The 22,407-nt window shown below is 53.8% G+C and overlaps 1 protein-coding gene across 1 annotated transcript in view; it reads right to left on the bottom strand.

The window, feature by feature from the left end:
* The window catches only part of PAX7 (paired box 7), a 112,163-nt gene that overhangs the window by 85,332 nt on the left and 4,424 nt on the right, over positions 1-22,407 (bottom strand). The window lies entirely within an intron of this gene.

Raw genomic sequence — 22,407 nt, forward strand, 5'->3', positions numbered from 1 at the left:
CTCAAAGTTCGTTTGGGAATGTGGAAGAATTCCAGGAGACACAAAATTCCTTCCAGGAGACACAGAGTTCCTTCTGGAGCTGGGAGCTCCCAGTGGGACACGAGGTGGCACCTCCAGGCTTTCGTTCCCTCCCATACAAAAATCCTGATTATTTTTCCCTTTTTCTGGGGTGCAGCACCCCAAACCCCACTGAGGATGTGCTGCTGACATTCCCAGATTTTCCAGCTGCCCCTGTTTCCCTGGAACCCTTCCCAAAATCTTTGCTTTCTGCCCCAAATCACAAACTGCCCAATCCCGGGTGGAATAAACTTGGGAACATCTGCCCCACCCTCAATGCCCCCAAGGATTCCCAGTGGTGCCAGCAGCCTTTAATCCCGGATTTTTGGGTTAACTGGGATGTGGCCTGGAGCTCTTTGGGGCCCTTTCCCAGCATCAAAGCTCACGTTTGTGATGCTGAACCTGGAAATCTTCAAAACGTTTTTGAAAATTAAAATTTTCGGGGGGGGGGAAAAAAAAAAGAGAAAAAAGGAGATACCAAAAGCTCTGAAGTTTTTGAGGCATTTTCTTGGAAACGTGCTTTGATTTCAAGGTTTAATGGGAATAAAATTCCCTCCTCCTCCTCCTCTCTGCATCCCTGATGGAATTTTTGCTGCCAACAGGAGCTGGGAGAAACAAATTTGGCATAAATTGTCCCGGGAAACAAGTAAATAATGGCCCTTTGCTCTTCCCACTGGGAATGCTGGCTGGAGCAGGGAATGGCTTTATGGCAGGGTCTGTCCCCTCCCTGGGAGCAGAGGTGAGCCCTCAATTGTGTCTTTAATTAATTAATTAAGGGCAGAGTGAGCCTAGCTTTGCTTGGAGTGCTGGAACCCAGCTGGGGGCAGCAGCCTCTTGTTTGATGCCAGGAATATTCAGGAATGAGCTCCAGGCCCTGCTTGAAAACCCCCAAATCATCCAAAAAAACCCCAATTTTGGGGAGTTTGACACCTTCCAACACCTCTGGGGACGTCCCTTGGCTTTTCCTGGGATTTTGACTCTTCCCGGTGCCACGGGGGGTGGGGGGAGGCTTTGGGAGCTCCATGGAGCTGATTCCTGGAATTCTTCTTAGCGGGCTGCCCCAATCCCTAAAACGCCACTTACACTGGGAATCCCCTCAGGGAAGGGATGGAATGGGGCTCCTTGGGTCCAAGCTGCCCACTGAGCTAAGCCTTGGCAGGCCAGGCTTTATTCCTGGGCTTTTCCTGTGAGCTGATTTTCCTCCCAGATCTCCAGACCTGCTCTCCACCTTTGACTAAAACTCCCACAGACATTGAAGGAATTTGGGAATTTGGGAATTTGCCACTCTAAATGCGCTAGGTTTTGGAAGGGAATAAAAAGCCAGGGCTGGGGCTGCACTTCAGGGATTTCTGCGCGGGCTTCTTGCCTTGGCTTTGCTGCTGGAATTCCAGAAAAACCTTGGGAAAGCCACTTGCCTTGGATTACCTCCAGTTCTTCTCTGCTCTGGGGCATCCCACAAACCGCAGGCCCAAAATCCAGGGAATTTCCATCCATCCATCCATCCATCCATCCATCCATCCATCCATCCATCCATCCATCCATCCATCCATCCTCTCCCAGTGCAAGATCACAGATTTATTCCCTCTTCTTTTCTTCTAAAATGGGAACTTTCAAGCCAAAAGCAGCAGGATTTAATGCCTGGAGACTCCATGATTTTTGTGGGTTGGAGCCTCTCATTTCTCCCTCATTCCCAGGATTTTTCCACAGCCAGGATTTTCCCATAACCAGGGAATTTAATGGATCTACTTTAGCTTGTGCTGAATAAGGAATTCCATCTGCTAATTCCAGATACTCATTTTTTTCATTAAAAATCCTGAATTTTTCTCCCATCCCTAGGTTATTTAATCCCTAATTTAGTCTGGGATCTTCTGGCCTGGATGGGATTCCAGGCATGTGTGGCAGCCCTGGATAAATCCCAGCCATCAGGAAGAGCTGACAGCACCTGCTGGGCTGGGATCAGCAACAAGTGATAACCCCTGGAGGGCAAAACAAGATCCAGGATCAGGGAATCGGCCTGGAAAACACTCCTCAGCTTTGTGGGAAGATCCTCTTTCCTTTTTTGGGGTTTTTTTTTCCCTCTGGGAGAGAGAATGACCCCAAATCTGGGGATTTTTCTTCACCTCATCCCAACAAAATGGGATCCAGGATCAGGGAATCAGCCTGGAAAACGCTCCTTGGCTTTGTGGGGAGCTCCTGCTTTGGTTTTTTGGGGGTTTCCCCCTCTGGGAGCGAGAACTACCCAAAATCTGGGGCTTTTTCATCCCCTCAGCCTGGCAGCTGTTTCAGTTTCCTCCCCTTTTTTCGATGCTCTCAGGCAAAGGCACCTCCTGGAAATCCCAAAAGGAAAAAATCCAAATATTCCTGCTTTGGGAGGGCAGGAAAGCACCCCATGTCCTGCCAAAATCTGGGAAAATCAGGTTGGTAAAGCCAGCGGGATCCCACAGAAAATCCAGGATTCATTCGCTTAAAGGGTTAATTAATTATTAATTAATTAATTAATGAGGTTTTCCCGTTCCTTCAGAAACGAGGGGTTGGGAATGTGCTCAGCTTTATTCCATAGCAATCCAATCTTGGCATTGTCCCTTTGGGGAGGTGGCAGCGCTTCCAGAGCCCCACTGAGGGTGGGAATTCCATCCCAAAGCTCACCTTGGAATAGGGATTGGGACGGCAGGGCTGACCCCAAACCCAGCTCCCCACATTCCCTACAGAGCTGATCCCCCAGGCATTCCCCAATTCCCAACATTTCCCTTTGCCTGGCATTTTTTCCCCTTGGGTTGGTATTTTTCCCTTTGGTTGGTGTTTTCCCCCCTTTTCCAGGTGTTTCCCCCCCTTTTCTGGGTGGTTCTTTCCTCCCTGCTGCCAATTTGGGTTTTTTTGGGGTTGTTGAATTCATCAGTTCTGCCCTGCAGCTCCAGCCCCACTCCCGGCCCCTCTCCAGGAGCATCTTTGGGAAGCTCCAAGTGTGGGTTTGGGGGTCAGGAATGGGATCAGCCCCTCGAGGGGGCTCTGGAACAGGGGCTCCAGGTCCGGTGTGGCTGGAAAAGAGGGAATTTGGGGATTTTTGGCATTCTTTGACCCCCTCCCCCCGGCACAGCACTTGGAGCCATTTCTGGTCAAGGACTCTGAGGAGCCATCCCTGGGAAATGACCCCAAAAATCCCTCCCCATGGGGAGGTGACAGCCCTGAGTGCCAGCAGGGTCCCCTGGGATGGGATCTATGGGATCAATGGGATCAGTGGGATGGGATGAATGGGATGGGATAGGACCCCTGGAATGGGATGGGATCTATGGGATCAATGGGATCTATGGGATAAATGGGATCCATGGGATGGGATCAATGGGATCAATGGGATCAATGGGATCAATGGGATCCATGGAATGGGATCAATGGGATCAATGGGATCAATGGGATCCATGGAATCAATGGGATCAATGGGATGGAATGGGAACATGGTGATTGAGGGGCTTGGCTGTGGGAATTGCACTGGGAATTCTCTGCCCTCACCTTCGCAATTGCCTCCCTGCCTGGGTGTTTTTTGGGATCTGCACCCCTGGAAGTTGTTCCAAGGGACAAGGAGGTGACAAAGTCACCCTTTCCCTGCTTTTCCCACACTCCAGACGATGAAACCTCCCCAAATCCCAAATCTGAGCCTCCACCACTTCAAACACTCATAAAACACTTCTCCCCACTCAAAGCTTGGTCATTTTTGTCTGAATTAAATAAATTTAATTAAATTTTGTCTGAGGTGCTCACTCAGCTCCTGGGAATTTTCTGAGATTTTTCCCACACTCCAGATGATGAAACCCCCCCCAAATCCCAAATCTGAGCCTCCGCCACTTCAAACACTCATAAAACACTTCTCCCCACTCAAAGCTTGGTCATTTTTGTCTGAATTAAATAAATTTAATTAAATTTTGTCTGAGGTGCTCACTCAGCTCCTGGGAATTTTCTGAGAGAATCCAAAGCTGCTCAGTTCAACCTAAATTTCTTCCCTCCATCGGGGACAGGGTCTGGAGGGGCAAAATGAGGGGAACCAAGCAGGGTTTGGACACAGATTTGGGGACTTTTCCAGGTTTTCCATCCCCTACCCCTCTCCATGGGATGCTCAGGGAGTTTTCCCCCTTCCCATCCCCTCATCCTGGCAGCACAGGGCCGAGATCCAGGGAAAGGAGAGGGAAAAGTAAAATAAAATAAACCCTAAAATAAAATAAACCCTAAAATAAAATAAATCCTAAAATCAAATAAATCCATCAAAGCCTATTAAGTGGAATTGCTCTGAGCAAACCTAATTGACCACGAGGGATCTCCAGGACAGGCAGGGCCATAAATTGTGAAATGGGAAAAGGGAAAGGGAGAGAGGGGGGGAAAAGTGATGGAGGGCAAGGAAAAACGGGAAGAAAATGGTCAGGAGGGAAAGAAAAGGGAAAAGGGGGAAGGAAATGGAGAGAGAGAAGGAAAAGGGACAGGGGGAAGGAAAAGGGGAGGGAAAATGGTTGGGCGGGAGAAAGAAAATGGAAAAAGGGGAAGGAAAAGGGAGAGGGGGAACAGAAAGGGAGAGAGGGAAGGAAATGGAAAAGGGGGAAGGAAAGCAAGAAGGAGTGAGGAGAAGGAAAAGGGATGAGGAAAAGGGAAAAGAAAGTGAGGGGAAAGGAAAAGGAGAGAAAATAAGGAAAAAGAAGAGGGGGAAAGGAAAGGGACAGGGGGAAGGAACAGAAGAGGGGGAAGGAAAAGAAGAGGGGGAAGGAAAAGGAGGAAGGGGGGAAGAAATGGGAGAGAAGGGAAGGAAAAGGGAGAGGGGGAAAGGAAAGGGACAGGAGGGGGAGGAAAATTAGAGGGGAAAGGAAAATGAGAGAAGGAAGGAAAAGGAGTGAAGAGAAGGAAAAAGAGTGACGAGAAGGAAAAAGAGTGAAGAGAAGGAAAAGGAGTGAAGAGAAGGAAAAGGAGAGAAGGAAGGGAAGTTTGGGGTTTGTGGGGCTCGCCCGCTGCCCAGAAGGAGCCGAGCGCAGCATATGGCGCAGAGAGCCGGGCCGGGGGGGCCACAGCAGCCCCCCCGGGCGCCGGTGCTGTAAGGAGCTATTTATTCCTCCCCCTGCAGATGTCCGTGAATGCGGCAGGAGCAGGGGGAGCAGATCTTTGGGCTCGGGGAGGGAGAAGCAGCGCTCCTTCCTTTTACCATGCTGTTGTCTGGCTTGATCTTGTCACTCCAAAGGGCCCCATTCAGAGGTATTCATGCATCTGCCTCGGGGGGACAATGGCAGCTCAGTTTATAAACTGTCTGTCCAGTTGCCTGCGGCCTTTAGTCCTTTTGTTTTCGCCCCTCTTAATAAACTTTTTGGGGGAGTTCATCAATACGCTTGAATAGCTGATGTTCTCATTCTCAGGGAGGGGAAGAACAGAAGGGCTCGGAGGGTTTTTTATTTTTAACAGAGGTGGGGGTGGCTGTTTTTTGCCCCTTAAAGGAGAAGCGAGGCTTGAAAAGCATCAGAATAAACGCGTTTAAAAAAATCCGAAAAAACCAAAACCAAAAAAAAAAAAAAAACCCTACAAAAACCAAAAAAAACCCCCCAAAAAAAAAAAAAAAAAAAAAAAAACTCGGAGTCCACCCCAAACAAAACGGCTACTGAAAAGGGACGGGGAAGTGCGCAACATTTAATTATTTAATTGCCCCCCAAACCCCACCCCAAAGCAATTTTCGTCCCGCCGGCAGAATTGAGACGATCCCCGACTAATTTTACAGCTCTGCCAATATCGCGGGCAGGAGGATTGGGAAGGAATTTCGGAGAGCAGCCTCATTTCCAGGGGATTTAGGGCCGGGAGCCGCCTCTAACCTTTCCCCCTCCCGTCCCCCCTTCCCCCGGCGCTCGCAGGAATCGCAGCCCGGCGGATCCGTCCCCCCCACGCCCCCAAATCTCCGGGAAGATCCCAAACCCCGAGCCCCCTCCGGAGCCCTCCCCTCGCCCGGCGCCTCCTTTGTAGCCGAGCCCGGGGCAGGGGGGCGCGGGGCCGCCCCCATTTCCAAGGCACGGCCCCCTCCCCGTGCCGGCTCCCTCTGTCCTCCCTTGATTTCTCTTTTAAGGCGTTGATTTTCCTGGCAGCGCCGTCTCCGTCCCCGCGGAGGCCGCTCGGAGCGGGGCCGAGCCGCCCCCTCCCCAGCGCTGCCTCCCCGGGCAGCCCCCGGCGGCTCCCGCTCAGCGCTTCAAGGCCCTAATGAGTGTTGACAAGTTTAATGAGTTTGTTTTAAAGAGGAAAAAACTGGTCAAGTCGAGATTTCCGAGTCAAATCCATTAGGGGATCCCACTGAAACCTCTCACGGCGGCCCGGCCAGGGCGGGGACAGCGCCCCAAAACGGGGATCCCCCCCCGGCCTGCCCCTGGAGGGACCCCGAGGAGGAGGGGAGGGGGGAAATCATCCCCAGAAAACCCCAAAGGCGGCCCGGCGGCCGAAGGGGAGCGTCCAGCGCCGCCAGAACCTGGCGGAACCTCCTCCTTTTCTGGAGGAAATTTCATTAAAGCGCCCGCTGCGCCCCCCGCCCCCTTTTCCCCCCTTTCCCCCCGGTTCCCCCCGCGCTCCCCGTGCGCGAACAGCCCCGCGGAGGTCACGGCGAGTCAGGCAGTCTGACTCGGTGAACTCTGAGCCGGGCGAGCAGGGGAGGGAGGGAGGGGGGGGGGGTTCTCCTTTTTCAATTTCGCCACTTCCTAGGTCTCTCCATTGTTCCAATTCCAAACAGCTGCTGGTGCTAATCTTGCGCTTATTTGCAATCGGGGAGGAAGAAATGCCCGCGCCCCGGAGCGCGCCGAGATTGGCGCTGCCCGCCGAGCCCCAAGCCCGGGGAGGGCCGGGGGACAAAGGGGAGCCGGGTTATTGAACTCGCTTTGACTCTGAGCCCTTCGGGTCCCGCCCGGCCCCAAAGCCGGGGCAGAAATCCAAAAACCGGGCTCGCAGGTAGCACCGCGCCCCTCGAAGCCAGACCCGAGGGGGTTTTTATTCTTCCCAAAGGTTAAACTCCTCCTTGCGCTCCGAGTCTGGGGAGAAAGCCGGGCGGGGGCGAGCTGGGAGCGAAAGGAGCGGCCACAAAAGCCCGGCTGGAGGCGAACCCGGGGAGCTGCGCCCGCCAGGGTTTGGCTCGAGCTGGCTCCGGAGGATTTTATTATTTTTAAGCTGTTATTAAGAGGGGATGGAGAAATTAAAGGGCTGCAGGAACCTCGTGCCAGAGGAGCCATCCCGCTGGCACGTGTGGAGGTGGGGGAGCCCTGCCCCGTTCGGGCGGCGGGAGATCCTCTTTAACTCATTTATTGCCCTAATTAACAGGGCCAGGGGTGCCGGGAAACCATTCCAGGCCCAAGGGCACCCCGAGGGAGGGCAGGGAATCACCCCTGATCAGCAGAACCCCCCGGAAACCCAAACGTGTGCCAAGAACCCGCAAAGCCGGACACCCCAGATTGCCGGGGACGGCCCCACGCGTGTCGGGGCCGGTTTTTGGGGGGGTTCCTGACGTGCCGGGGGGAACCCATCAGCCGTGGCTGGTCCTGCCCGGCCCGCAGCCTCTCGGGGCCTTTATTGGTTTACCGAGGTGTTAATCCGCTCACAATCGAGTTGTCTGACCACGGAGCCCCGTCTCTATTCTTGTTTACATCTAATTACGGCGCTGGAACGCCACTTCCCTTCCCACCCTCCCTCTCCCGCAGATGCCAGCCCCAGCTCCCATTCCAGCCCTTTCCAGCAGGTAAAGCCCCCTCGGAGGATCATTCCTGCCGGCTGGAATTTCCCAGGGCTGGGAAAAGAGACTTTGGCAGAGCACGAAGGGGTTTGGGCACCCAAAAAATTCTCAGCGTTCCCCAGAGGAGCCGGGTTTGGGGGCACCTCGTGGCTCCCGGTGTCAGCGGCGTCCCGGAGCTCCCCTTAATTCAATTAATTCAATTAAAGGCCGTCACCCCAGGAAACGGCCGGAGCCGCGCTAACAAAGAGCTTTTGAGCGCGGAGGGCGCGGGGACCCCCCGGCCCCGCGCGTCCCCCGCACCGGCGGCTCCGGGGTTAAACCCGCAGCGAGCTCCGCGCCTTGGCTGCGATAGCGTCTCAGCCCTGGGGCCATTCCTCTAAATCAATTTTCAAAACAATCAGTTTAGGGGCTTTTAATTAAGCTTTAAACCGGCGGTTAAAAATAGCAGTTTACTTCTTTGGGATGCAAACGAGGCGAGCGTAAAAATAAATCAGAGAGACGGGGCCCGCTGCCTTTTGGGATTCGGGGAGACGCAGATTAAACACGTCCCAAGATTACAAGGATTTTTTCCCCCCCCCTTTCTTTTAACACTTATTCTCTGTCTCAGCAGCTGCTCTTTCCCTGCCAGGCACCGAACTGTCCGCGGCACCGGGACCGCGGCGGCTTTTCCCAAAGCAAAGGTGGAAAATCCAAAGCTCCGCAGCCCCATCCCAGCTGAGCCTCCCGCTGCCAGCAGCAGGTTCAGCACCTTTCCCTCTACATCATGAAACCCAAATAATATTTTTTTTAAATTAAAAATAATTAAACTCGTCTCTTCTGCAAGGAGGAAAATCCTCCGAGCGCCGCAAACCAAACCCGCTCCCCGCCAGGATGAATTTCGCTTAAAAAGCTGAATTTAGGCTCGCGTTTAGCTTTCAGCGGATGCTCCAGGTCCTGCCCACCTCCCCGCAGGCCTCTCCCTTTGTGTCGGAGCCTCCCGCTCGCAGGCCCGGCCCGGCCCGGCCCCAGCACCTTTAAAGCCCTTAAGCCTGAGCGGGTTTGGGGCCGCTGGGCCGGGAGCGGCTGAACCGCGGCTTCTCGCCCCAAAAGCGGCTCCTTCAAGGCCCCGCTGCGCCGCGTTGATTAAGGATTAATTAAGGGCTGCGGGATTCCATCGGTGCGGATTTCTCCGCAGGTGACCCCGGGAGGTGCCGGGGTCGCTCCGGGCCGGGCTGAGCGGGGCAGCCGCGCCCCGTTGGGCCTGGAAACGGCGCTGTGGGGCTGCTGCCGGCCCCACTGGGGGTCTCAGCCCTTCCCCACGCTCCAAACCCCCAATTCCCATTGTAAATTCCCCCGCAACCAGCGGGGCTCCGCGGCCGAGACCTTGACCCGGTTTGGGGAGAAAATCGGGGTCCGGCCGTGCTCCAGCAGCGAGGCTGGGGCGGGGATTTCCCCCGGCCCCCCAAACTTTGGGGTGAGGCTCCCTTGGGGTCACAGCAGGTGGGGGGGGGGGCACTCCCGCACCATCCCCGCGCCCCCAAGGAGCGCGGTTTGGGGTTTTCCTCCTTTTTCCCCCCTCTCCCAACGGGAGGAAAGCGCCGAATTCCCCGTGGGGACGAGTGGAGAAGATATTTTTAAAAAATCAAATGGCATCATCAGGGAAAAAAAAAATTAAATTAAAAAAAATTAAATACGAAAGGGTAGTAGGAGAAAGAGAGCGAGACGGGAAGGGAGGAAAACCTTTCCCAGATGGATCCAACCCTCCCCAATCTCTCTCCCGTCCCTTCCGCGCTACTTTCAGGGACTTTCCGCCGCTTTTTTCCGCCGCCGCTTCCCCGAGCATCCCCCCCCTGCTCCCGGAGCGCCTTCCCCCCCTTCAGATCTCAGCGTGTTTGCTCTTGACTTCATCCACTAAGTCAATAGTTTGGAGATGCCCTCATCCTCAGAGGCCCGAGCCCCCCGTGTCCCCTCCCTGTTTTCTGCGGCGGATAATGGCAGCCTTTTGTCGTGTAATCAAGCTCCCGAGGGGTTGGGAGACAGATATAGATTCTTGGCATTTGTCGGTGAAAATGAAAGCTGGATTAGGCAGAGGCGGCTGCACACTCCATGGTAAAGGACAACAACTATTCCCCCATTGAAAGTCCCATTCTGGTTTGGTTATTTTATCTCTAAAAGTTGTTTGTATTTCTAAAGTGGCCATTGAGGCACTTAGAAAGTGTAGCAAGCTGTAAAGCCGCGCTCGCCATGAAAGGCGGGCGCACAAAAAGGAGCGGGGTTAAGGGGAGAAAACAGACCGGGGAGAAAAAAAATAAAATAAAATAGCGGGGAGAGAGGAGGGGGGCGGCAAAAGAGTTTAAAAAGATCAAATTCGACCGGGGGAAAGTTTAAATCGCCCAGAAAACTCGCGGGGCTCCGGCAACCGCAGAGGAGCGAGGCTGCGGCGCCGCTTTTCCCTTCCCAGCCGGGCAGGGGGGAAATCACCCCAATGTTTGGGGTTCCCTGCGGATTTGGGGGTGCGGGGGTGGTTTTGGCTCCTGGCAGTTGAGCCCGAGCCCGGCCCTGGGGTTGTTTTATCCCTTGGGGCTGATCCCAAGCGAGGAATCCCCGCTTTGCTCCCTGGCAGGGCTCAGCCGGGCCACGCAAAAATTGGGGAATTTCTCCCTCTCCCTCCTTGAACATGGGAGCGTTTTCCCTCTGGAATGGCGGAGATTCGGGAGTTCTTTTGGAGTTATTTTTATAGAATTTCACCCAAAAAGCATCCCTTGGGTTTCACCACCCGAAGTTGCTCCGGCTCTTCCTGTTTCCAACCCCCCGCGGTGAATTCGGGAAGGCAAAAACCGCCTGGTTGGGTTTGTTTATTTAAACAACAACAACCAAAAAAAAGCAAAAAAACCAACCAACCAAACAAACAAATAAAAACCGGCAAAACAAACCGTCTGTCAAAGCCCGCAAACTTTCCTCCTCCTTTTGCCGAAGTTTTCGGGCGTGGAAATCGCCGCGATCCCGCTGCGAGCGCAGCGAGCCCCGCGCGGGGGAGGCTTTGCGGCTGGAAGGAGATTAAGGGGAAAAAACTCCGGGAAAAAAGCAGCGGAGCAGCCAGGTACAGCCCAAATATCCGCATTCCCGGGGAAGGAAAGGGGGGGAAAAAGCTTCAAATAGCTCCATTTGCTGCTTTTCAGCATCAAACGGCGTCTTCTGCGGGAGGGAGTCGGGATGGAATTTCAAAATAATTAAGTCACCGCACGGGGAAAAAAAAAAAAATCACGAATCCCTCTGGAAAACGTCGGCCTGGCGCGGAAGGCGAGATAAAAATGTATAAATAAATAGCAATATTGCTAAAATCAGCACGGCCGCCGCTCCCCGGATCGTTTAGGGCCGTGCAGGAGTTGGTGGTCATTAATTGAGGCCCCCCCCGGCCCTTCAGGGCAGCGGCGTTTTCCTTCCCCATCCCATGTGCGGGGCCCGATTTAAACATCGCTGTCCCCTGGGTGTCCCCTGGCTGTCCCCGGGGTGTCCCCTGGGTGTCCCCCGACACCGAGGTGTCCTTTGCACCCCCACCCTCTCCTTCCTGCCTTTGAAAACGTCAAAAACCGCCAAATTAGTCGCGATTAAAACACACACGAGGCTCCGCGCGGGTGGATTTTTCTCCGGGAAAAACCAAAATCCTGCCGGTCCCTGCGGAGCTCTGGAAGTTCCCCGGGTGGTTTCAGGAGCTTTCTCCCAACTCCGAGCCAGCCCAGAACCACCCGGGTGCTTCCAGCTCCTCTCCGAAAGGAGCCGCTCCAAAAGCGGCTGCTGGAATCAACTTTCGCCCCTTAATTCCCAATAAAAATGCAAATCGGCTCGTCCCGACAGCGGGAATAAAAATAAATTAAATAAATTAAATAAAGGACGGGGTCGCCCGGCGCTGCCGAGCTGGGGAGGGCAGCGGGGCAGGGGCGGTTTGGAAAATCGGAAAATCGCTTTTTTTCCCCCTCGGGTTTGGGCACGGCGGTTCCACCCCCGCCCCCCTCTCCCGGAGATGTCCCCGGGTCGCTTTGATCCGGGGCTGGGGACAAAGGCGGCTCTGAGGGTCGGGGCCGGGGTTCCCCCGGGGCCGGGCAGCTCTGCCCGGGGTCAGCCGGGAGCTCCTTCCAATTTTAGCACCAAAAAACCCCCGAGGGGAGCACGGGGAAAACAGAGCAGGGCTTTTCCTTTTCCTTTTCCTTTTCCTTTCCCTTTCCCTTTCCCTTTCCCTTTTCCTTTCCCTTACCCTCCCTCAGCAGGGCCGGGCCCGGGGCAGGGGGTGGGAAGCGGGAGGGGAAGGGAAGGGAGGGTAAAAATAGCGTGTGGGGCCACGAAAACATCCCCGGGGAGAGCGAGCGTCCTTTGGGGTCAGGGAGCGTCCTTTGGGGTCAAGGGGTGTCCTTTGGGGCAGAGAGAATCCTTCGGGATCGGGGAGTGTCCTTTGGGATCAGGGAGCGCCCTTGGAAGAGCACAGCAGAATCCCTCAGTGGGGCACAGGGGGATCCTTTTGGGGCAGAGGACGAGCCCTCAGTGGGGCAAGTGAACCTCAGCTTGCGGGGCAGCAGGACATCCCCCAGTGGGGCAGGGGACACCCCATATGGGGCAGGGACACTCCTCTCTGTGGGACAGGGGACAGCCCTCTGCAGGGCAGCGGACACCCCAATATAGGGCAGAGGGCATCTCTCTCTCTGTGGGGCAGGGGACACCTCTATGGGGCAGGGGACACCTCTGTGGGGAGGGGACACTCCCTATGGGGGAGGGGACACTCCCGTTCCGCCCCCGTGGAACCCCAGCTTTCCCTCTGCTCCCAGAATCCCCCCGGGATCGCTGCCGGCGCAGGGGGAGGTGAGGAGCATCCTCGGGCTGGGACATTCCCACACCTGCCCCGTCCCTCCCTCCCTCTCCCGAGGAAAACATGGCTGGGCTTTTTGGGAATTCTTTCCCAACATTTCCCTGCGAAAAGCCGCGCTCCCAAAACCTCCGCCAGCCCAAACGCTCTGGGCGGCGGCGGAGTTCATCAAGCAGAGAGCCCCGCCCTGCCCCGGAGAAGCGGAGATCCAGAAATTCCAAATGATATCCCAGATTACATCTCAAACGATATCCCAAGCTATGCATAGCTTTTGAGATATCTCAAAAGCTATACATATATAGCTTGGGATATCGTTTGAGATGTAATCTATATGTATAGCTTTTGAGATATCTCAAAAGCTATTCCCAATACTATTCCCAATGCTATCCCTATGATATCTCAATGCCATTCCCAGTGCTGTCCCAGTGCTATCCCTACACTATCCAAGTGTTATCCCAATGCTATTCCCAGTCCTATTCCCAATGATATCCCAGTGCTATCCCCAACACTATTTCCAACGCTAGCCCAGTGCTATCCCAATGCTATCCCAGAGTTATCCCAATGATATCCCAGTTATATCCCAACACTATTGCCAACACTATTCCCAGCATTATTCCAGTGCTATCCCATGCTATTCCCAATGCTATCCCAGCACTATTCCCAGTGCTATTTATTCCCAACGCTATTCCCAGTGCTATCCCAACGCTACTCCCAGCACTATTCTAGTGCTATCATATGCAATTCCCAGTGCTATCCCAGCGCTATTTATTCCCAATGCTATTCCCAGCACTATTCCCAGTGCTATCCCAACGCTACTCCCAGCACTATTCCAGTGCTATCCTATGCAATTCCCAGTGCTATCCCAACACTATTCCCAGTGCTATCCCAGCGCTATTTATTCCCAATGCTATTCCCATGGTATCCCAGTGCTATTCCCAATGATATCCCAACACTATTCCCAATGCTATCCCAGTGCTATCCCAATACTATCCCAGCGCTATTCCCAATGCTATTCCAAATCCTATTCCCAGCGCTATCCTATTCTTTCCCAATGCTATCCCAACACTATTCCCAATGCTATCCCAGTGCTATCCCAATACTATTCCAAATCCTATTTCCAGCGCTATCCTATTCTATCCCAATGCTATCCCAACGCTATTCCCAGGACTATTCCAGTGCTACCCCACCACTACTCCCAATGCTATCCCAATGCTATTCCCAGCACTATTCCCAAAGCTATTCCCAGTGCTATCCCAATGCTATTCCCAGCATTATTCCAGTGCTATCCTATGCTATTCCCAGTGCTCTCCCACCACTATTCCCAGTGCTATCCCAATGCTATTCCCAGTGCTACCCCAATGCTATTCCCAACTCTATTCCCAACGCTATTCCCAACGCTATTCCCAACGCTATTCCCAACGCTATTCCCAACGCTATTCCCAACGCTATTCCCAACGCTATTCCCAACGCTATTCCCAGCATTATTCCAGTGCTATCCCATGCTATTCCCAATGCTATCCCAGCACTATTCCCAGTGCTATTTATTCCCAACGCTATTCCCAGTGCTATCCCAACGCTACTCCCAGCACTATTCCAGTGCTATCCTATGCAATTCCCAGTGCTATCCCAACACTATTCCCAGTGCTATCCCAGCGCTATTTATTCCCAATGCTATTCCCATGGTATCCCAGTGCTATTCCCAATGATATCCCAACACTATTCCCAATGCTATCCCAGTGCTATCCCAATACTATCCCAGCGCTATTCCCAATGCTATTCCAAATCCTATTCCCAGCGCTATCCTATTCTTTCCCAATGCTATCCCAACGCTATTCCCGGGACTATTCCAGTGCTACCCCACCACTACTCCCAATGCTATCCCAATGCTATTCCCCAGCATTATTCCAGTGCTATCCTATGCTATTCCCAGTGCTCTCCCACCACTATTCCCAATGCAATCTCAAGGCTATTCCCAGTGCTACCCCAATGCTATTCCCAACTCTATTCCCAACGCTATTCCCAACGCTATTCCCAACGCTATTCCCAGCATTATTCCAGTGCTATCCTATGCTATTCCCAATGCTATCCCAACACTATCCCCAATGCTATCTATCTCAGTGCTATCCTACGCTATTCCCAATGCTATTCCAAATCCTATTCCCAGCGCTATCTCACCACTATTCCCAATACTATCCCATGCTATTCCCAGCGCTATTCCCGAGGGAGGAGCCGCCCCCCGTTCCCGTTCCGTTCCCGGAGCCAGCCAAGCACGAAACGCGGCCTCAGATCGCGCGGTGCCGCCAGAGCCGCGGCCGCTAATTAACGGCGCGAGCCGCTGTAATGTGATGAACTTCCCTTTGTGGGGGAGCGCTCCCGATAAGGGAGAGCAGCCGGGATCAAAGGCTCGCAGCGGCTCCATTTCCTGCAGCCGCCGCCGCTTTCCCTCGCCCGCCTCGGCTTTCCCTCTTCCTTGGGTTTTGCTCCCAGCCCCCGCTCGCTCTCCCCTCGCCAGAGCGTCCCGGGGGGATGCAGCTCCCTCCGAGATCTTCCAACACTCCCCGGGGAGCTCCAAACTACCCCGAGATCTTCCAGCCCTCCCCGAGGAGCCCCAGACAACCTCGAGGAGCTCCAAACCCCCTCCGAGGAGTTCCCAGGGAATGCAGTTCCCCACGAGGAGTTCCAACCCTCCCCAAAGAGCTCCAAACCCTTCCCGAAGAGTCCCAAACCCCCTCTGAGGAGTTCCAAACCCCCTCTGAGGAGCTCCGAGCCCCTTTCGAGGAGCTCCAAGCCCCCTCCGTGGGGATGCAGCTCCCCCCGAAGAATTCCAAACCCCTTTCGGGAAGTTCCAAACCTCTCCGAGGAGCTCCCATCCGCAGCCCGAGGAGCTCCAAGGCCCCCTGTCCCTCCCCACAGCCCTGAGGGCCGTTCAAGTGCACGGGCCAGTCCCAGGCAGTGCCCCCAAACTATCGCCACCACCATCATCATCATCATCACCATCATCCTCCCCATCAGCCCCTGCCCCTCTCAGACCCCGCTCCGCTGGCGGCTCCCGCCCTCCCCCCCACCCGGCCCTTCCTTCTCCCCTTGTCCCCAACTGCGGGTGACAAATGTCTTTATAAAGTGGCATTAGTGACATCCAACTCCTTTTGTGGCGCGGCCCCGCAGAGCGCCAGCCTTGGGATGGGCCGGGAATGAGGAGGAGGAGGAGCAGAAGGGGGTTTTGGGAGGGGGATACCCCGACCCTCCCTCTCCCCGGCAAAGCCGCATCCCCATCCCAAGCTCTGCTCCCTCCCGGAGCTGCACCTGCGCTTCCCAACTCCTTCATCTCTGCTTCTTCCTGGGATGAGGGGGCAGGAGGAGCCCCCCCAGACCCCAATTCCGGGGGTCTGCCTCCTGCCCTGCCCCCTCAGCGCTCCCGGCCGGGGCTCCCCTTCCCCCGCTCGGATCCCTCCTCTCCTGACCCTCTCAGCGTCTCCTCGCCCCCCAAAAACCCCAGAGCCCAAACCGGGCTGAAGTTCCGATTTAATAAAAAAATAAAATAAAATCCATTTAAAAGGCGACTAAAACCGCGTGGGGAAGAGGAGAGAAAAGTGGCAGCAGATTGAAACGGGCTTTTTTTTCTACTTATTTTTAAGAATAATGCCCATAAATACGGAATATCCGCAAAGCCCAGGTCTGCAGAGGGGCCTTGATTCCCTTTTTTTTTTTTTTTTTTCTCTTTTGTGGCAAACGCAATTTTCCCAAAGATCCTTCACCCTAATGCCGCAGCGAGTCCCTCCCCGCTGTTATGTGTGCTTTAAAACCCCGCCGCGGAAATTCCCCTGAAAAATTTGGAAAAAGCTTCTCGTGGGGGTGGAATTTGGGGAGTGGGGGGTGTGAAACGGCGGCGGGGGAGGGGGAGGATGGGGAGGTTAATCCGGGTTTAACGCCGTGATGCAGTCGCAGGACCAGGGCTCGGCTGATTGTGTTATCTCTCCCCAACATTTGGGTCTCCCATATTTCACCCAGCCAAATAGCTGCGAGGGAAAAGTGCGTATGGAGGCACTCCTGACGCCTCAGGAAAATATGTTATTAATATCTAAATAACTTCCCAATACTGTCTCTAAATCTCCCCTTCGCCACTCCAGATGATGAATTCGTTTGAAGTGTTCTCCCGTCTCATCTTCGCTCTCTCTCTCCCCCTCTCCCGCTATTTTTTCCCTTTTTTTCCCATACCCAGGCTTATTTCAAACTGGTAAATATCTAATTCCTTTAACCACGCTGCAGACACGTCTCTCCCCTCTCCCGTGCGCAATTCCCGCTTGGAAAAAACCTCCACGGGAGAGCGAGACCCAGCGCGGCCTGCGGCTGCTCCTTGAGATGATTTCTGGTTAAAAGCGGGGTTTTTTGGGGGAGATCTGTTTGTTTGCAGCAACCTCTGGATCACGCGTTCCCCTCGCAGCCTTTCCTGCATTAATTCCGGCTCTGCCCCCTCCCTCCCGGCCCAATTAGGGCCCAAACCTGGGATTAGGACGAGACCTCCCCGCTTCCTGCCTGCGCTGCTCTATCGAGGCTCCATCTCCCCCCTTCGCCCCAAATCTGCTTCCTACCCTCCCTGGGTAATGAAATCACCTCCAAATTCCGCATTAAAACGTCTCCGATGCGTTTCCTCTCCCGGCCGGGGCTCCCCACCTGCCTTTGACCCCGAGATTTCCCTCCCCGTTCCCCCTCTCCAGGATGGATCCTTTTCTTCTCCTCCAAAAAGGGGGGAAAAGAAGGAAAAGCCCCCAACCCCAGCCGAGCCCCGATCTCAAACATCTCCCCGATATTCCTTCTCTCCCTGCCGTACAGCCGAGGCCCGCTCGCCGCATCCTTGTCTCAAGTTTGTTTTTTCAAACGCCTCGTGTTCGATTATTCCCGTTTATTCCCCTCTCCAGCCTTATCTCTCCTCCTCTCTTCTCTCCTCCCCGTCACACTCGATTTAGGCAGGAGTTTATCTTGCGAACATTTGCCGACTTTGTTTATGTAGCCCAGGTTCCCGTTCCCAAAAGCCACTGTTTGCCTTTGTAATTGTTATCTGTGTTTATTGTTGTACCTCATTTGTCTCAGCTTTTTTTGTGACATGTAAGCTCCGTGTGCGCCCGCATCCAGTCCCCCTCCTCCCTCTCCCTTCTCCCTGCGTTTTTTTTTTATTCCTCTTCCCCTCTCTTCCCTCTCCTCTCGGCCTGAAATATGCACAGAATAACTCAGCCTAAAGCCAATGAATTGCTTGACACCTCCCTATCTCTTCTCCTGCCCCCCATTATTAGAGCTGATCCCGCTCGCAACACTCACAAATCCCGCCTGGGCTCTGTTTGATTAGATTGCCAACCTTTGGTAATCCCTTGATTTGATGAAGTGTCTGCTCGCGGCCCCCCCCGCGCTTCTAAACACACATTTACCGAGGAGCCGCGTGTTGGTTTTTAAACCCGCGCCGATTGTTCGCCGATAAATCGGCCCCGCAGCCCCGCTCCCCTCTCCCGGCTGGGGAACAAAGCCCCGGCCCAGCTCTGGGGGTCACCCCGTCCCTTTCTGCTCCTCCCGAGCTCCCTCAAATCGGGCGGGACCCCCCAAACCCCCCCGCTCACTGCGGCCCCCCAAAAACCCGGCGGGAGCGGCGCTGGCAGCTCCCGGCTGGAATTGTCCCTGTCCCCCCTCCCGCACTGTCCCCAGCCCCGGGGAGCCCCGATCCCACCGCTGCTCCCCCAAAATCAGAACCTCGATTCCGCTGCTCCCCCAAAATCACAACCTCGATTCCGCTGCTCCCCCAAAATCAGAACCTCGATTCCGCTGTTCCCCCAAAATCAGAACCTCGATTCCGCTGTTCCCCCAAAATTGGAGCCCCGATCCCGCCTTCCCCCCACAATCGGAACCCCTGTCCCGCCCCTCTCCCGCTGTTCCCCCAAAATCGGCCGAGGGCACAAACTTGGGGGGCACAGAACGAAGGGGAGGGAAAGATTCCCTAAAAATCCGCATTTTCACCCCAAAACCAACACCCGGGTGTCTCTGGGAGCATCCCTCGCACCCCGCGGGGCTCCGGGGGGGGCAGCGCCGCCAGGCCCCGCTGCCGCCCGGGGGGACACGCCGGGGATGGGGGGACAGGCCCAGGGTGGGGGCGACACACCAGACACCCCTCCGGGTCTGATCTCAATTAATTCCCTCCCGAGAGGCGCCCCCCGAAATTTGGGGGTGCCCAAATTCCCCCCTCTGCCCCCCCCAGCGAGGGAGAGAGCGGCACATTCTCCTCCCTAATAAATAACAGCAACCCCAAATAATAATTATAATTATAATCATAATAAATAGTAACAACAACAACTCGCTCTTAACAAGGAGATATATATATATATATATATATATATATATATATAAAATAAACATATATTAAAAAAATAAAAAAACCCAAAGTGAATCCTCATGAATATCCGCCCAGGGCTAGCTGGAGTGAGCCGTTTAAAGATGAAAGTGCAAAGAAATAAAGGCTCAATTTAATCTGCCTTAAAACCCTTCAACTTAACGTTTGTGCTGGGAACTCAGAGAGTGAGTACTGATTGGGGATAAATACATTTCTTAGCATGCCTTGGAGCTATTACACCCTTCTCCAACACAGCTCCCTATTCAACAGCCACAGTTTTCATTACCAGCTCTAATAAGTCTTAACATTATTAAATGCCAAGCAGACGATAGAAAGAAACAGGCGCAGGGTGGAAGCTTTCTTTCCCACTTAAAAAGAGAGAGCATTTAGGGCTGTCTTCCCCCGGCTCCCCGCGAGGAGAACCCGCCACGGAGCGCTTGGCAGCGGCGGAAAAAAAATAAAAAGATTAAAAATAATAATAATAAAAAAAAAAGCAAAACCAAAGTTTTTCGCCCCGTTCCCCCGCAGCTCTCGGAGGGAGAAGTCGCGTTGGGCGCAGAAATTGAGAAAAAATTCCCCCCCCCCGCCCTCCCTCAAGCCGTGCGAGGTTGGGATGGTTTCAGTGGGAGCCACCTGGAAATGAGAATTGGGTGGAGGGAGAAACAGCTCTGAGGTTTTAATTGCGGGATGTAAAATCGCCGTGTTTTCCGGCAAAACTGCGGGTTTTTCATGCAGAAACTGCGGGTTTTTTCGAGCAGAAATGCGGTTTTTTCCCCAGCAGAAATCGCGGCGTTTCCCAGCGCGCAGCCGCCGCCCGCCAGTGCTTTACAAGCGGGCTCATCAATTATCTTAATTGGGGCCATTAAAACTTTCCCAGGCGTTAAAATCCGCCGGGGCAGCGGTAAATTCGGAATTTCGGACGCTCCTTTTGGAGATGCGCATCACCCAAAAAAAGCCCCGAATTCACGCGGTTTTTAGGGGGGATTACTCCTCGGCGTGAGGATAAAAACCCGGGAATTGCGGAGAAATTGGGATTTCTCCGCGGGGCCGGGGCATTCTGCGCGCTCGGAGGGAGCGCGGCGCTCCACAGGCTCCGGCCGCGGGAATTTGCCCAAATTAGCCCCCTTTCATCCAGGAACGGGGGCTCGTGTTTGATTTGTCCGCGGCCTCACCCATGAAGGCAGAAGGGAGCGTTTTGTTTTGCCTCTTGACACGCACTTCTTGCGTGCTAATCAGGGATAAAAAGCTCCCGGCTCCTTCATTCTTATTTTTTTAAATTTTCTTTTTTTTTTCCCCATTTGCTCTTTTGGGGGTGGCGATGGGGAAACCACGAGGACGGGGGAAAACAAACTCAACCCGCGCTTTCAAAAATAAAGATATTTTTCCCGAGAGGCGAGCCTGGCTGAAAACACAACTTAACCCCCCCCCAAATCTCCTTTTCCCCCCTCTTAACAAAATTAAAAACACTCCGAAAGTGAGCGGGGGGAGCTTCTGGCGGACACAATGGCCCCGATTTGCAAATGAGCATCGCCCCTCTCCCAAATCACAGCAACATTTTGCAGCGTCCAACGGCTCTGCCTTTCTGCAGCAGCCGCTCCGATAATATTACAAAACTATCTAACAGCAGGGAGTTTTGAATAATTTATCTCCCTTTCTTCCCGTCCTCGGCCCTTTGTCCAAAAGTTTTTCTCCTCCTCGCGGAATTTTGAATGAGAATGGACGCGCCCTCCCTCCCCCATCCCTTTACTCCATTTTTGAGGCAGCCTCGGGTTTTTCCCCCTTTTCCCCCCCTTTCTTCTTTTTTTTTTTTTTTTTTTTTTTTTTTTTTTTTTTTTTTTTTTTTTTTTTTCCCCCCGTGCTCTTTTGGGGGTGGCGATGGGGAAACCACGAGGACGGGGGAAAACAAACTCAACCCGCGCTTTCAAAAATAAAGATATTTTTCCCGAGAGGCGAGCCTGGCTGAAAACACAACTTAACCCCCCCCCAAATCTCCTTTTCCCCCCTCTTAACAAAATTAAAAACACTCCGAAAGTGAGCGGGGGGAGCTTCTGGCGGACACAATGGCCCCGATTTGCAAATGAGCATCGCCCCTCTCCCAAATCACAGCAACATTTTGCAGCGTCCAACGGCTCTGCCTTTCTGCAGCAGCCGCTCCGATAATATTACAAAACTATCTAACAGCAGGGAGTTTTGAATAATTTATCTCCCTTTCTTCCCGTCCTCGGCCCTTTGTCCAAAAGTTTTTCTCCTCCTCGCGGAATTTTGAATGAGAATGGACGCGCCCTCCCTCCCCCATCCCTTTACTCCATTTTTGAGGCAGCCTCGGGTTTTTCCCCCTTTTCCCCCCCTTTCTTCTTTTTTTTTTTTTTTTTTTTTTTTTTTTTTTTTTTTTTTTTTTTTTTTTTCCTCCGCTGTTTGCTTTTGTGGTCAGGAATCTTTTCCTTATAAAGCTTCAATAGACCCCAAGGTCTTTGTAAGTGAAGTTCATCTTCAAGGTTGGGAAAAGAGAGGGTGGAAAAAAAAAAGGATCGGATCCTTTAAAAAAAAAATAAAATCCCTTTTGTCACCTTCATTTCCAACTCCCGTGATGGGGGCTCAGGGGAACATTTTCTGCCCCAAAATCTCTCCCACGTGTCCCAAACTGGGGAAATTCGGGACTGGGGGAGAATCCCGCTCACCCCGAGAGCGGCGATGCCACAAATCCCCCAAAATCCCAGCTCCGGCTCAAGCCCAGCCCGTGCTCGCTTGACACCAATTCGGGAGAAAAACGAAAAATCCCAACTCCCCTCTGCTCGGGACTCCCAAAATCACCGTTTCCCCCCAAAAAAGGCGCTCGTTTTGTGCCCGAACCGAGCTGCTCCAACTCCCCGATTTCCCTGACCGATCTCACGGACGCTCCCCCAAAATTCCACCTTTTCTTTGGATTGTTAGAACCACGGCGCTGCCCGCGCTCCTGTTCCCACCCCCAACCCCGCATTCCCAGCTGGGAAAAGTTGGAATTTTCCTGCCAGCGGGAGAAAACGCCGCGCTCGGGAGGTGATAACAGAGCCCCGCCACCGGCCTGGCTCGGAGCCTTCCCCCGCCTGCGCCGGGAGGATTTTCCCTGGATCGTTTTCCCTGGATCGTTTCCCCTGGATCATTTCCTCTGGATGGTTTTCCCTGGGTAATTTTTCCCAGGATAATTGGGGGGTGCGGCGCCGCTCCGGGGACCCCCCCGTGTCCCCTCGGAGCTCGCGGCTCCCGTCCCTAATTGATATTGATCGGCGCCATCGGTCACCTGTCAGCCCCGGTTCCAGGGGACCACTTAGGCGAAATCTGTTTAACAAATTCATTTACGGCCTCCGAGGTGCCTCTTCCCTCCCTCCGGCCATTCCCGGCCCTTTTTATGGATAATTGATCCCGAGCAAAGCACCGACAGCTCTTCCTCCT

The sequence above is a fragment of the Onychostruthus taczanowskii genome, unplaced genomic scaffold, assembly GCF_017590055.1.
Source record: "Onychostruthus taczanowskii isolate IOZ18803 unplaced genomic scaffold, ASM1759005v1 scaffold61, whole genome shotgun sequence".
NCBI lineage: Eukaryota > Metazoa > Chordata > Aves > Passeriformes > Passeridae > Onychostruthus > Onychostruthus taczanowskii.